We start from the raw sequence: 13,952 nt of genomic DNA, 5'->3' as shown, positions 1-13,952 counted from the left end.
TTTTAGTATCGTCTTTGGGTGTTGTGGGTGTAAGTGTGTGTGTTTGTAATGTGTTCATTGATAATTTTGCTACGAGGCACACACACACACCACATTTTGCTGCGATGCCACAAGACTATAACAGTCGTTGGGTATAAGAGGGAGAAGTGAGGGGTTTGTGCATCATCGTTTGTAGTAATATTAATGTTAGATCAAATGGGTACAGAATAGTGATGGGCAAAATGAATCTCAATCTCAATCGAACCCCAATCAAATCGCAATCCCAATCCCAATCAGAATCAGAATCGAATCGCAAACGAATCCCGATTGCAAAGGTATCTTTTAGGTATTCAAATCCTACAAGCGGGATCCGATCGGATCGAATCTTTCTAGGGATTGAATCTTCAAATCTTTCAAATCCTGAATCTCCCAACGCTAGTACAGAAGCACCCATTTAATGATTTTGTTTATTATTTCGTCTCATTATAATAGACTTATTTAATTATTGCTTTCCTAAGATGACATTTGATTTATTGTGCCCATGTTTGCCAATTTATAGTCACCCATGGGAATGCCTTATTACCCCTTTGGATTAGATCCAACATGCGCTACACACACAAAGAGCGTGGGTGATCTGTCTGTACGACGTGCGATGATTAATTATAATTATTGTGCAAAATAACTCCCCGCCTCATTGGAGAACAGTTTCAGGTTCATCCCATGATGGCGCGATCTGCAGCACATCACGCGATGCTACACACAAATCAAACCGTTCAAAACGACGTAATAGTGAAATCTCTCTAAGGTGAATCTTTTAGAGATCGTCTGCTTAGAGAGATATTCTTGTTGAGGAAAACTAATGAAGAAAAAAATAACATCCTTTCACCAATATTTTTGAGAACTGTCACCAAAAAATCGTCTTAAAGAATTTCGGCGGCCAAATCGCGTATGCAGTTAGAAGGATATTTGTCTTAAGAAGAAATTTTTCTTGGAGAGACATAAAATGTATGAAATGTGACGGGACCATCAAAATCTTCATATAACAGAAACAGTTCTTCTTGACGAGACTAGAGATATTTCACTGTGCCTACAATATAGGCTCTAAATGAGATGCAATTGAAACTGATCTTCCCTTGCCATCCGACAGCCTGGACGAGGCCGGATGAAAAAGGAACGCCCAAAGAATCCAAAAAAAATCAAACGAAAAAAGTTCCACCACCGGGTTCAACACCACTGGGACGTTTGTTCTTTGTTCGGGGAAGGTTGGTACATTGATGAGAGCGAACCTAAAAGTTGGTGTGTCGCTCGCAGCGCTTGGGGTAATGCCGCACTGGAGGAAGCAAACGATATATCTATATTACTTACAACATTCAACCAAATTCACTTGAATTATGTGCTAGCTTTCGGAGGAATTTTTGAATGTTTCGCAAATTGTTAGACATTTGTGCAAAACATTTGTGAAACTAGCAACAAAATACAAGCTAATGTGAAAAAAAGACTTCATATCCCGCTATGATTCACTGGCATTGCAAAGAGCAGTTACCAATAGAGGAACGAGAGGTAAATGGTACCCGGCTGTAGAAGAGCTTGCCCTCGCTCCCCTCGCTCCAACCTCCCCTTTTTAGTGACCAATGAAAGTGAGGCATCCCCGGGCGCTACGGACGGTTGGACACGCGCGCAGGAAAGGGTTGCGAGATCAATCGATCACACACAGGCACACATCAAATGGGACGATGATGTAACGTCATTAGAAGTCATTCTCGTTCTCGACAAAACCCTTGCCATCGTCGTCAATCGCCACACAACAGAGCGCCACTCTCCCACACCCCGCCAATGGCAATGAACCGTGGCGACCTCGCGCGCCGCTTAACACACTGTTCCGATGCAACCCCACACCACGACAATTATGAGTCACTTGGGTGGCATATTATACACGCCGATGTGTAAATTAGCATATGCATTTGTCCTGTGTTTTTTTCTTCCTTTTCTAATTGTTTTTTTTTCTTCAATTTTGTGACTTTTGATTCCATACAGTGAAATGAACCCGCTTGGGAGTTGGTGGTGTTCCAATATATTCAATTTATGAACTACGGACGGAGCGCGCGCCAGGGAGGATGGATCAAATTCTAGCAAACTCAATTCAACCCTGGGCGGAGGTAGGCAAACATTATTGTAAAAGTTTGACATTTGATGAATGGTATATTCACTCAAGACAGAAACGGTTTCAGTATGGGCGAGGGCGCACAGGCGCGATGGAGAAACTGCCACATTTCCGAGAAGGTTCCATAGTTTATTTACTGCTTCACCTGATAACAGGACCAACTTTTGGCGACCAAGTAGGCTGGCTGGTGGTAGAGACGCACCATATTTCCGGCAATCTGCATAGGCGGAATGATTCCGTAGGATGTTGGTGTAAAGTAAATATCAATTTTCGACCCATTATTCGCACAAGCGCATCCCTTTTTCTCCGAATGCCAGTCCCCGTGAGTGTCACCTTTGCGTCAGTGGCCAACCAAGCATAAATCAGCTCATCAGAAATGTTACTCCACCCCGCCCGCGTACGGTGGGGAAGAAACCATTCGGAGCCGAAAAACCATTCGCGCGCGTCAGTTGATCGTGGAGCAAAATTATATTGCGACCTTTGCCACGCTGGTTCGCAGAAACACACGCCCTACAACAACAACACACTCTCTCTCTCTGTCGGTGCTAGTGATAGGCAAATAGCTACTCCGGGGGAGGATGTACTCGGTGGTCCACAACTAAACCCAGCCAGCAGCACCATGGGTACGACGACGGCCACGCAAGCAAATGTGAAAACGGTTGCCTAACACAACGTTGCCGCGGATGGGTGGGTAATCGCCCAAACAAGCGCACCTATTTATAGCACATTTGAGCAGCAGCTGGCACAGGTAAGAGCGAAAAAAAAAACGCATTTCATCGATTGAGCAACCCCTCCCCCGGGGAGGTTGAGCGGTTGTATCGATGATCGAACTACGAACTTTTTTATTTTTCATCAACGCCACCCATTCGACGCAGCGGCGTTGTCAGCGCAAACGCAAAGCAGCATCATCGTCATCAAGCAGCACAGACAGGATGTCGTCTCCCATAGTAACCGGTGCTTCCCATAGGGATCACCCATACAGGAGGTAAAAGCAAGCGAGGAGCGGATTCAAATTGGTATTTTTAGATCTTAACGATGATAGGAAAATTAAATCCTACCTTCATCAAACACCTCCCAAACTTTCTTGTTGTTTTTGGTGCACACCAAATTGACATGGACAACAAAAAAAAACGCATCGCTAATCGTGCTCTAGATGTGATTCACTTTAATGCGCGAGCGATTTTGCTTTAATCAACTCCGCATAGAAACAAACACGAAATCCCGTACCGAAGTGGATGGTGGTGGTAGTGATGAGGTGGATTTACTATCCTCGCATTAAGTAGCAATAAACGAGCGGTAAGCTACATGATAACTACACAAACACACACACACATACACACACAGTCATAGTCTATTTTGGGGAGCATACTCCATTGACAACAAACCCCTCCCCGGCGCTAAACGATCAATGATGATGCTCGGCTATGAAAGGGGTTAGTAAAATCAAGGTTTTATACACTCCCAAATGGGACCCGGTAAGTGGGGTTGAGGGAGGGTGTGAGGGCAGAGCTCATGATAAACATTCGATTCCGAACGACACTCGGTGCGCTACTGTAGTTGTTGCCCCGCGACGAAACCCAAATCCAACATAAAGCTTTGCGCGACAATAAACGTCGGTACTAGTGATGGGTAAAGCTGGAAAAAAAGCCGGGAGTCGACTGCTTTCCGACTCCGGAAGGTAGGTCCGACTACCATTATCCGGAGACGTCACCGGGAGTCGCCTGGAGTCTTGCGGAGTCGGAGTTGACCGGAGTATAATCGCTATTCTTAGAAACAAAGGCCTATTTACGAAGTCCACACTGACGCTGACCGATTCCGACTCCAGTTTGATTCTTATTCCGACCGACTCCAGATGACTTCAACTCCGGGCGGAGCTCTAGCGGCTCCAATTTTGCCGGAGTCGGATTCGGACTACCAATAAACGGAGTCAGATTGAAGTCGTGGGTGCAGAGAGCTGCAGAGAGCTGCAGAGAGCACAACACTAGTCGGTAAACGCTGTGATTGACAACGACAACGAAATCCAATAGGAGTAGCGTTTTTGCTGTTTGTTGTTGTGAATGTTACACGCTAACTCTCTGAGTGAGGTACTCTGTAGTACTCTGCCGGTTTCAATCCATCAGCAATGTTCGATCGGACGGTACAGCATTGTGACTAGCATACATATGTATATTACACCCACATACATACTCATTGGGGTTGATGATTGCACACAAATTTTGTCTCGCACACACACACGCGCCCACTACCGCTGGGAGGGAGGATTCAGTCAATCATTCGAGTTGCTATGTGGTTTAAATCAAGTACCACACACACACACACACACACATTTCTATCACCGGTTTGTATTCCGTGGGGATCGGTGCTTGAGTCGAATTGTACACGGTGAGTGAGTCGCGCTTCTTCATCGATTGGTAAACAATCCAACCGGGTAGGGGGTAAGCGACGGTAAGCTACTGATGCTTGAAGGAGCAGGGTAGGTGGTGAGCAATGCCACACGATCGGACCAGTTCCGTTTGACCCAATCGTACCAAAGTGTTGCTGCATGTAAACAAATCTACATCTAAGCATTTTAAATAACCTTGAAAATCAAGCGAGATTTGTTCTTCGGGCGACTTTTGCTAACAGTTGGGTTTTGCTATTATAGTTGTTTTACTTCCTGTTAGTACGTTTTTTATCATGTTTTAAAACAAGCAGGATAATGAAAAGAAAACTGCGATTGATCAGCTCATTTCTTGTGTGAGTTAGAGCAAGAATGTTTATAATCAAAGGAAAACTGCCAAGCGACGAACGGACCTATGACCAATTAACTTCAGTACCTAAAAGTTTGATAATATGCTCATTCACTAGTGACCAAACTTTTTTTCATACTGGATTGACCAGTAGCGGGTTTACAGTCTCGGGGGCCCTAAGCAGTAAGAGTTGTTGAGGCCTCTTTGTACATGATTACCGGGGGGGGGGGGGGTGCTTATGGTTCGTCTAACGCGGGGCCCCAACGTCCATAACCCACGGGGCCCTCCTTGCTAATACAGTGCCATATTCTATCAACTGTTATGGATTATGTACTAAAGATTCCGGGGCCCCTCATTGACGGGGCCCCCCGCAATTGCTTACTTTGCTTACCGTTCAATACGCCACTGGCATTGACGGCATTGCCGTATTACTTTGCCAAAAAATTTGAATCCACCACAAATTGTTAGCTGAACTTTAATTTTATGGACTGTAATTAACCAACCGGTTCAAACAAGCTGCCACGTCTGCACGTACAGTAGCGGTCGTTGAATATAAGACAATAGTAGTAGTAATAGTAGTAGTAGTTTATTTGAATTCGAAGCATTAAATGTAATTATGTTTTACAAATTTTCCTTGCGATAATGGGTTCGACTCTTAAGCTTTCCTCATTAATGTTTTCTGTGTAGCAATTGCTGGATTTTTCGATTTTGTTCTGATGTTGAGTAGTAACGTGGGAAAAATTTACAAAAAAAAACCCACAAATTTTGTTTTAGAAACTATCCTATCTAAATATGCTAACTAAACTAACTAACCTAGCTATGCAAACTACACTTACACTAACTTTACATTATATATTACAAACAAGACCATAACCTATAACTAAGCCTAAAATTTAGCTAAATTATATGCTAAGCTACCAATTGATTTAATATGGGAATTTCGCTCGATTCACAACTATCGTGATATTTTCTATAGATTCTTTTAATGTATTCTTTAATTGTAGCCATATTTGTAATCCTATGAAGCTCTCTTGTGTTAAACCGTGGATGGACATTAATAATCATTTTAAGGATTTTGTTTTGCTTAATTTGTAACTTTTTATAATGAGACTGAGCAATTCCCTTCCATATGTCATTACTGTCCGAAAAAATGCCTTATAAATAAGTAATTTGTTTTTTAAATTCAATTTCGATTTCCGGTTTAAGAAGGGATACATAGTTTCAACCATTTTGTCTAATTTGATAAGGGTATTCTCAGTTTGTGTTTTGAATGTAACACGTTGTTCAAAGTGCATACCAAGGTATTTTATACTCCTTTTCCATGGTATGTTTTCTTGTCTTATCACTAGATCTCTTTGGGGAAGTCTTCCCATACACGTATTCCTTGTAAAAAATATTGCTTCTGACTTGGTACTATTGATTTTGAGCTTCCAGTTTATACAATATTTAGCATACGCCTCTAGTGCGATGTTTAAGCGGCTAATGATTGTTTTAGGATTTTTCGCTGAGGACAAGATAGCGAAATCATCAGCATAAAGGAAATTAGAACAATATCTTGTGTTTGGTATATCTGCTATGTAAATATTGAATAACAGAGGAGACAGCACGCTTCCTTGTGGTACACCAGCTACATTATGGTATGGTTTCGATTTGGATTTTCCAATGTGTACAGAGTTTTTCCGGTTATTCAAAAATGATCTTACTATGTTTGTTATGTAAGGAGGAAAATAAATATAAGACAATAAAAAAGCCATACTTGTACCGAATATGATGCAAATTTTCATTTTCAAACAAACGGTAGCACGCAAGATTTGCAGAGTTGATCTTGCAGAAATAAAACATCTACTCACAACAGCAAACGGCCGTGCTAATTCCCGTTCTAATGATGGGCAATTTAGATGACTCATTGAACCGGCTACAGGCCCTGAACCCTGCATAGGCAATTAACACATACTCAGATAGAAGAAAGAATCATGAGAGGAGAAAAAAAGCACTCAATACACCCTGAATAGAACAGGGCAGCAGGACGGTCCGGTTGTCCATGGGGAGGATGGAAATTACGTTTGGTGGTAATAGTATCACAATAAACACGGAGAGCAACAGCAGCAGCTGAGATGGGAAATTCTAATTCGAATCAGAAATCATGCCGGCTACGTCATCAGGCGAACGTTATGCACAAAGAACATATTCACACTTCCCACAACTACGTTGCTGCCCCCAACTGGACCGCTGTAGTGGAATAGAACGCGTTTTTTGTTTTATTTTCAGTCAGCAAAATCAGCAAACACAAAACTATGGAAGAAATCACAAATGTCACGCTGAAAACCATACAAGCGAATTAAGCGGTAAAAGTAAAACAACAGAACATTGTACAACACAGGGCGCAAGGCGTATGGGGAGGGGCAGGGTTAATGAACCAAACAGCAAGTTCCCCCCCCCCACCGTTGTTGATCGGCAAACGAAATCGTAAATTGATTCTTGTTTTGCGTTTGTACACGTTTGTAGAACAAATAGCTCAACATGCTTGTTAGCCGAATAAATCAAATAAAACTACACAACTTTGTGGGTGCGTGCATTTTTTCCCTCTTTCTACTTCTTCTTCTTCTTTTATTGCCAACCCCTCTTGTTCTTGCTGCTGCTGCTGCTGCTGCACACTGTTTGACAAGTGTTCGGACAACGATTTTGTCGATCGAAGCAACCGGCGGCGACCGTGTGGTTGGTGGCTGGAGAAAAAGGCCACAAACCAGGGGCGGTTCGCGGTGGTGCACTATCGATTACAAGGAAGAGGGAGGGGGGGGGCAGGCGAAATGAATCGAAAAACAATAAGCAGACGACGAACACACTAAACTACATATATACAAAACGGCACACGAAACCGCCCGGGACGTGCAGGGCCGTCTGGGAGAAGGAGGAGGCTCAATCGAGGGAATAGGAGGTGGAGGAAAAGCAGGAGTACTATCAGTGCAGCGAGGAAAAGTTAAACAAAACGGTCAAAGTAACCCGAACCCCCGCTAATCGTTGTAGTTGTGTGTGTGTGTGTGCATGCTTGTAGATTGTAAAACGGCAATTTTGCTGCTTTTTTATGAAAACACAAACAAAAAAACTGAGTCCATACAGGGACCGGTTGCAATGGGTGTAAGAGGTAGCACACCGTGGGTGTGGGGGAGTTGCGGACGAATTCGCTGTTTACGGTTTAAGAAATGTAGTGAAAAAAAGGGAAGCAAACGCAAAAGCAGGCAGGAAGGTGGAAGTGGTTTGGGCGAGCAAAAATGGTGCCCCGTGTAGTGTGGATGTGTTGTGCTCAGTTTGTGTGCGCGTGTGTCGCTTCCCTGGAAAAGGGCGAATCAATGCACATTTGACGGTTGATGGGTTTGGCGGTGCTTCGCCGTGGTCGATGGTACAGAACACACACACACACACACACACACACACACACACACACACACACACACACACACACACACACACACACACACACACACACACACACACACACGGTTATCATCAACATTACTAAAAAACATAATACTCATTTATACAAATGCAGTGGGGGAGGGTCGATGTGCGATTTTCCTGCAAGCTTTCCCCCTTTTTTCCGAGCGACCCCCGTGGGTGTTCCAGGGATAAAGCACTTCATTTCCTTTTTTTTTTTGGTTCGTTCTGAGTGGTATTGGTGTGGATCAGAGATGGTAGGGTAGCATGGTTTTGGTCCCAGCAAAAGCTTTTATGTTGCTTTATGCTGTGTCGGGCCCTAGCCTAGTAGTGTTGTAGATGAAAACACACGCCGAGAGCTTCCAGCGAGTAGAGCTCGAAGCTAATGAAACGACCGTAATCGACCGTTTTGAGCATGTTGCCCGGCAATGTGTGGGGGGCGGACAGTGGATACCAGCCAGCCAGCCAACGAACCAACAACGAACCAGCAACAACAACAACCAACAATTGTGGAGCTTCTGGTTTGCGAGCGATGTTGTTCCGCTGATGGAGGCGTAGAGTGAGCGCAAACACACACACACGCGCGCACGCTAGGAGTTCTGTGGTGCTCTTCAATTCATTGATTGGAAGTTATTTTCCAACGCACTCGGGAAGCTACTCAACTCCTCCCGTCCATTCTCCCTTTATAAACACAACCCGTTTGGCAATGCTATTGATGATGCTGTGCACCTCTCTCCCCCCCCTCTGTCGGACGTTCCTTCAACCGATGGGGCGTTCGGTGTCGTTCTTGGAAAAGCTACGGGATTGTGCTAGTAACAACAGCAGCAGCAGCAGCAATGAAAGCCACTAGCAGCGCGGCAAAGCGCGACAGTGAACATTTAAACACAAAAACAAAGAAGAGGAGAAAACGAAAGGAAAGAAAGACAAGTGAAGAAAAAAAAACGCACACACACATAATAAAATACAACTCCACATCACGTTTAGAGAACATGATTCTCTCTCACGCTCCTAACTACGTTCTTCGTCGGTTCGAAATGATGACATTGCTCTGAACCTGGGCTGCCCAATTCATTGTGAACCTAGGACGGGAGTGTACACGCGGTCGGCATGGAGAGCAGCATGAAGCACAACTCCATCCCAACACCAAGGGGGGGGGGGGGGGGGGGATTGTACCATCCCACATGCAGCCGAGTGCTCGGAGAATGTTTTCGAAAAATGAGAAAAGCAGAGCGAGAGAGAGAGAGAGGGAGAGAAACCGCGAGCTCCGATGGTACGAGAGGCTGCGCGCGTGCGTCCGTCTAGAAACGCGACACTGAGACGCACACACACACGCACTTGGAAGCAAACTTTTAGTGTCCAAAAACACTAGTAGCTTCTGGAGTTCTGTCAAATTCCGGGCTGCAATTGTCAAAATATGGTCATTTGGGGGATGTTGGAATGTTGGAAGCCATTTCTACACCCTGAAGGCCCTGAACACGCTGGAGGGGCCACCCCTTGTTGAGTGCTGAGTGGTTGGTTGGATCGCGCGAACTGTCAAAAAAGGACCTGCCACGACCTGTCAAACAGTTTACAGAACCCTGCCTGCTGAACAGTCCTGTTGCGCTCTTGTGTGGTGTGTGTTGTGCACCACTGCACCATCTCCATCGCCTGCTAGAAAGGAATGGAAACGTCAATGAACTGGGTCCCAAAACAAACGCAACGAATGTGGTAGGACACAATCATTCTGTTATCAGCGGGATTGCCTACAAACGTTGTTATAATATTACAATTTTCCCAAAATCTGCACATGTTCGATCAGTCGGCTCCTTCCTGACACCAGGTTCTGCAACATTCCGATGGCCGTCAAACGAACGCGTGTGGAGCAGTAGGGAGCGCAATATAGCAAACACACAAACTGCTCGTCGGGTGATGGTATCATCCATTATCATGTGTTCCCACCACCACACATAGCAAGAAGAACACTTTATCCTTTTGGCTTGTCAAACATCATTACCGTCATCATCATCATCGTTCACCTCTTATCCATCAACTACTTCTTTCTTCATCTAAAATAAGCATAAACGCACGTAGCGAGAGAGCTACACCTCCTTATGCGCTGTTTATTGGTACGCACACGGGGCGATGATGATGATGATGATGATGTTGGCGGCGGCGATGACGACGATGATGCTCCATCATCAAGAACGCAGGGAAGACGCTGCTAATCATGGGAAAATTCCAACGAATTCTCAAATGCGTGACCGATACACGTAACCGTACCGTTTTCGCTGCGTTCGTTCATTGGTGTCTGGCGTACACACGCGTACAGGAGAGCGAAAGAAAGAGAGAAAGGGTGCGCATGAGAGAGAGAGAGAGAGAGAGAGAGAGAGAGAGAGAGAGAGAGACGGCGAGATGGAGCGTAAATGATAATTCTGGTTCTACAGGGCATACGTGTGCGTGTTTGTATCAGTGTGTTGTGGTTTTTTTTTTGTGTTCTGCTGTGAGATGTGAAGTTCCACGATGCAGAATTCGCGTGTGTATGTGGAAATAATACGGAAAACACAAACATGAAGAACGCAATCCACCACACGGTGCGGACAGCGGGGAGTTATGAAATTTGTGTAAGCACGGTGCAGTGTGTAATACAGTTAAAATAAATTATGATCAGAACCAGACGGGAATGAGCTGAAACTTACCTGTGCTTTGAACAATCGATTCCCGATAAATGGAGGCTTCAAAATGTAGGGGTGGGGGTCCGCTTAATTCTTAGTACGTCGGTTCATCGCTCCAAAAAAAAACACACACACCTTTCCACACCGGAGTGTGTGTAGTGCACAGCATTTGAGGACTGTCTTGGGAGACGGTCCAACCAACACACATTGCACCAACAAAAAAAAAAAACCTCTTGCCTCTCACATGCCCCGATGCTTTCTCACGGCACAGCGACGGGGGTACTACAGCGGGAGTGGATTTAATGAACGGGCAGCACACAGGAATGTTACCAAGCGCGAACACACAATCATCATCATTCACGTCCACACACACACACACACACACACACACACACACACGCGCGCGCACTATAGACGAAGCGAGGACGGCGAGCGAAAGAACGGCGCGGGGGACTCGAAGGAGACTGAGAAAAGAGCAGCCAGTCAGTCAGCCAGCCTACCGCGAGAACGCACAAACAAACGCGAACACGGGCCCTGCATGGTCTGTGTGTGTTTGTGTGTGCGCGCCTACTACACACCGTTGATGATACTGGTTGCTAGCTGCTAAGCGCTGCCCGTGCAAGCACAGCAACCCCGCGCCTGTGTGTGTGTGTGTGTGTGTGATTGTGTGTCTTATTCTTCTGCTTGAAAAACAAGTTCCCGTTGCGCTTGCAAACGGAATGAAGAAAGAAAGAAGGGAAAAAATAATACACACAGGCACATACACACACACACAAACACACACGAGCGAGCGCACGCTACACACAAAGAGCTGGGAGGGATGCAGAGAGTGTGTAGGCTCACTCTGTGTGTGCCGTTTTGCTGCACAAGTGGACAAGAACATTCCATTCACTATTGCTGCTGTTGCTTCCCTCCCCCCCTTACATTCCCCTTTTGGACGATGTGTATGCGTGCCTGTGTTTTTGTGTGTGTGTGTGTGCGTCCGCTAGAGCTCAAATATGCTCAAAGAAATCTATCCGGTTTTCGTCCACTTCTACCACAACCAGGCCCAGGCTACTTAGTTTTGTTTCAGCCTGCTTCTTTTGCTTCTCCGTTCTTCGTCCGTTTGACCCCCATCCTTCCCTTCCTACCCCGTTCAACAGCCCGTCTTATTGATCTCGTTTTCTGCACTTTATCGCAGTTGCTTCTTTTGTTTTCACTGCTGCTGCTGCTGCTGCTGCTGCTGGTTGTGAAAGAAAGCCCACGCACGCACGCACGCAAATGCACATACACACCTACGCACAGGGGGTGCTGTCGCGCTGCAAACTGCTCCCTACACACCTACGCACACGATGGCTCCGTGCACCAACACGAAACTTATCCGGAGGTTGGACGGTGGTTTCTTATTATTTTCACGACACCCCCGCGCGTTCCACCCCACATGCACACACACACACACGCAGTGACACGTATTTTTCTTTCCCCTCCCGCGAGGTACGCTAACCTAACGCTGCTCTCTACACCGTACCGATTGATTTCCTGCCAGCGGGCGATTGCAATTCACAAAATTCTACCACGTTCTACACCCTCCCCCTGCATTTGCGCCCTCACCAGCATGGGTGGGTGGCTGTGTGTATGAGAGTGAGTGAGTGTGGTATTTGGTCACTGCAAGCAAAACACTCGACGCGATACGCGGCACACACGCGAAGCACACTGCTAGAGGTAGCGCACAGCACTGACCGAGCAAGAGGAATCACTGCACGGCGACACAGAGATACGATACACACAGTGTGAGAGTGAGTGAGAGAGAAAGAGAGAGAGAGAGAGACAGAGAGAAGGAGCGAGAGCAGGTTTGCTGCTTCTGCTTTGGGCTGCTGTGCGTGCACCGCGCGCGCACACACATTCGCAAAGAGAAAGAAAACGGTGGTAAAGGTGCGCGTGCTTACGCGCCTGCCCGTGTATTGGTGTGTTCGAGAGCACCACTGTGTGCCCGTTGTCATTCCGCCCGACACCTGCGTAATGATGGATGGTTCACCCCTTTCCATTCAGTCGCGGTCGTGCATGTTGTACAAAGATGATTCGTGAGTGAAAATTACACACACACCGTTTTTCTCTTTTGCTCTCAGTCTGTCTCTCGCACACACGCGTCTCGTTATCATGCCCGGACTCTACCGTAAAGTGCAGTAACGCACACCACGAATAACACGGAACGGGCACCAATATACACCACACACCCACACCCACAACTCACACACACACACGGGCACAATGAGCAGAAGAAGTACGACAGAGATGCGGGCATTTAACGTGCCACTGTTTTCAACACTCTTAGTAAATTGCACTTTACGAAAGCTCGATGCCAAAAGATGCTCGTGGGTTTTCCACCTAGCGAACCAAAACGCCAAACACATACACAAACGCTTTTGAACCACTTCTTCCTCACTTCTTTTGCACACCACTGTAAAGGTGAGATGAGGGCATACGGGAGTAGGTATTCCCCTCCAATTCATTCATACTTATGCCAGAAATCTACCTGCCAAAGCACAACAACTCAGTGCAGTGCAGCTCACTAAACATTACCTTCGGCTCATTGGGCCGGATGAAGAACGTCTTTGTCGAATTAATTCACACAGAATAATGGCACACTAGGCACAGCGCCGAACGCAAGACGAATCCGTGTGTTTTCCTTCTGTGCTCACTGTTTATTTTCTCCAATCTGTCAGACGGTTTAGCGTGCGAGGTTGAGCGCTTGACGTTTCGCTTGACGCCCGCTGTCATGCTGGGCTGACGTTTGGGCTACCGTCGATCCGAGCCGACGATGGACGGGAGTTGGTTGTTTGCGCTAGCGCGCAATAGATGTCGCTAGCGCGGTGCAATAATTTCATGCCACGTGGGGATTTCCGTTTGAAATTTTGGTTTGAGAATGAAAAAAAGAAAATGAAATACGCGAATCGGCGTCAGTGGAATTGTTGTAATTGTTAATTTGTATGGAAAAGGATTCTACCAATTTAAAGGATCAAA

The 13,952-nt window shown here is 45.9% G+C and overlaps 1 protein-coding gene across 7 annotated transcripts in view; it reads right to left on the bottom strand.

Annotated features, from left to right (window-relative positions):
* Positions 1-13,633, bottom strand: part of LOC120893979 (protein capicua homolog) — an 80,783-nt gene extending 67,150 nt beyond the window's left edge. For 6 of the 7 annotated variants that reach the window (XM_040296252.1, XM_040296246.1, XM_040296251.1 and 3 more), the window contains exon 1: positions 13,512-13,633. The gene's annotated coding sequence lies outside the window, so the exon portion shown is untranslated. Of the gene's footprint in view, positions 1-12,459; positions 12,688-13,511 lie in introns of those variants that run through there. The other variant, XM_040296247.1, reaches the window with a different exon arrangement.
* Positions 13,634-13,952: the final 319 nt, after the last annotated feature.

This window comes from Anopheles arabiensis, chromosome 2 (genome assembly GCF_016920715.1).
Source record: "Anopheles arabiensis isolate DONGOLA chromosome 2, AaraD3, whole genome shotgun sequence".
NCBI classification, from domain to species: Eukaryota; Metazoa; Arthropoda; class Insecta; order Diptera; family Culicidae; genus Anopheles; species Anopheles arabiensis.
Note: the sequence above shows the minus strand (reverse complement) of the source record. Positions and strands in the feature narration are given on the sequence as shown.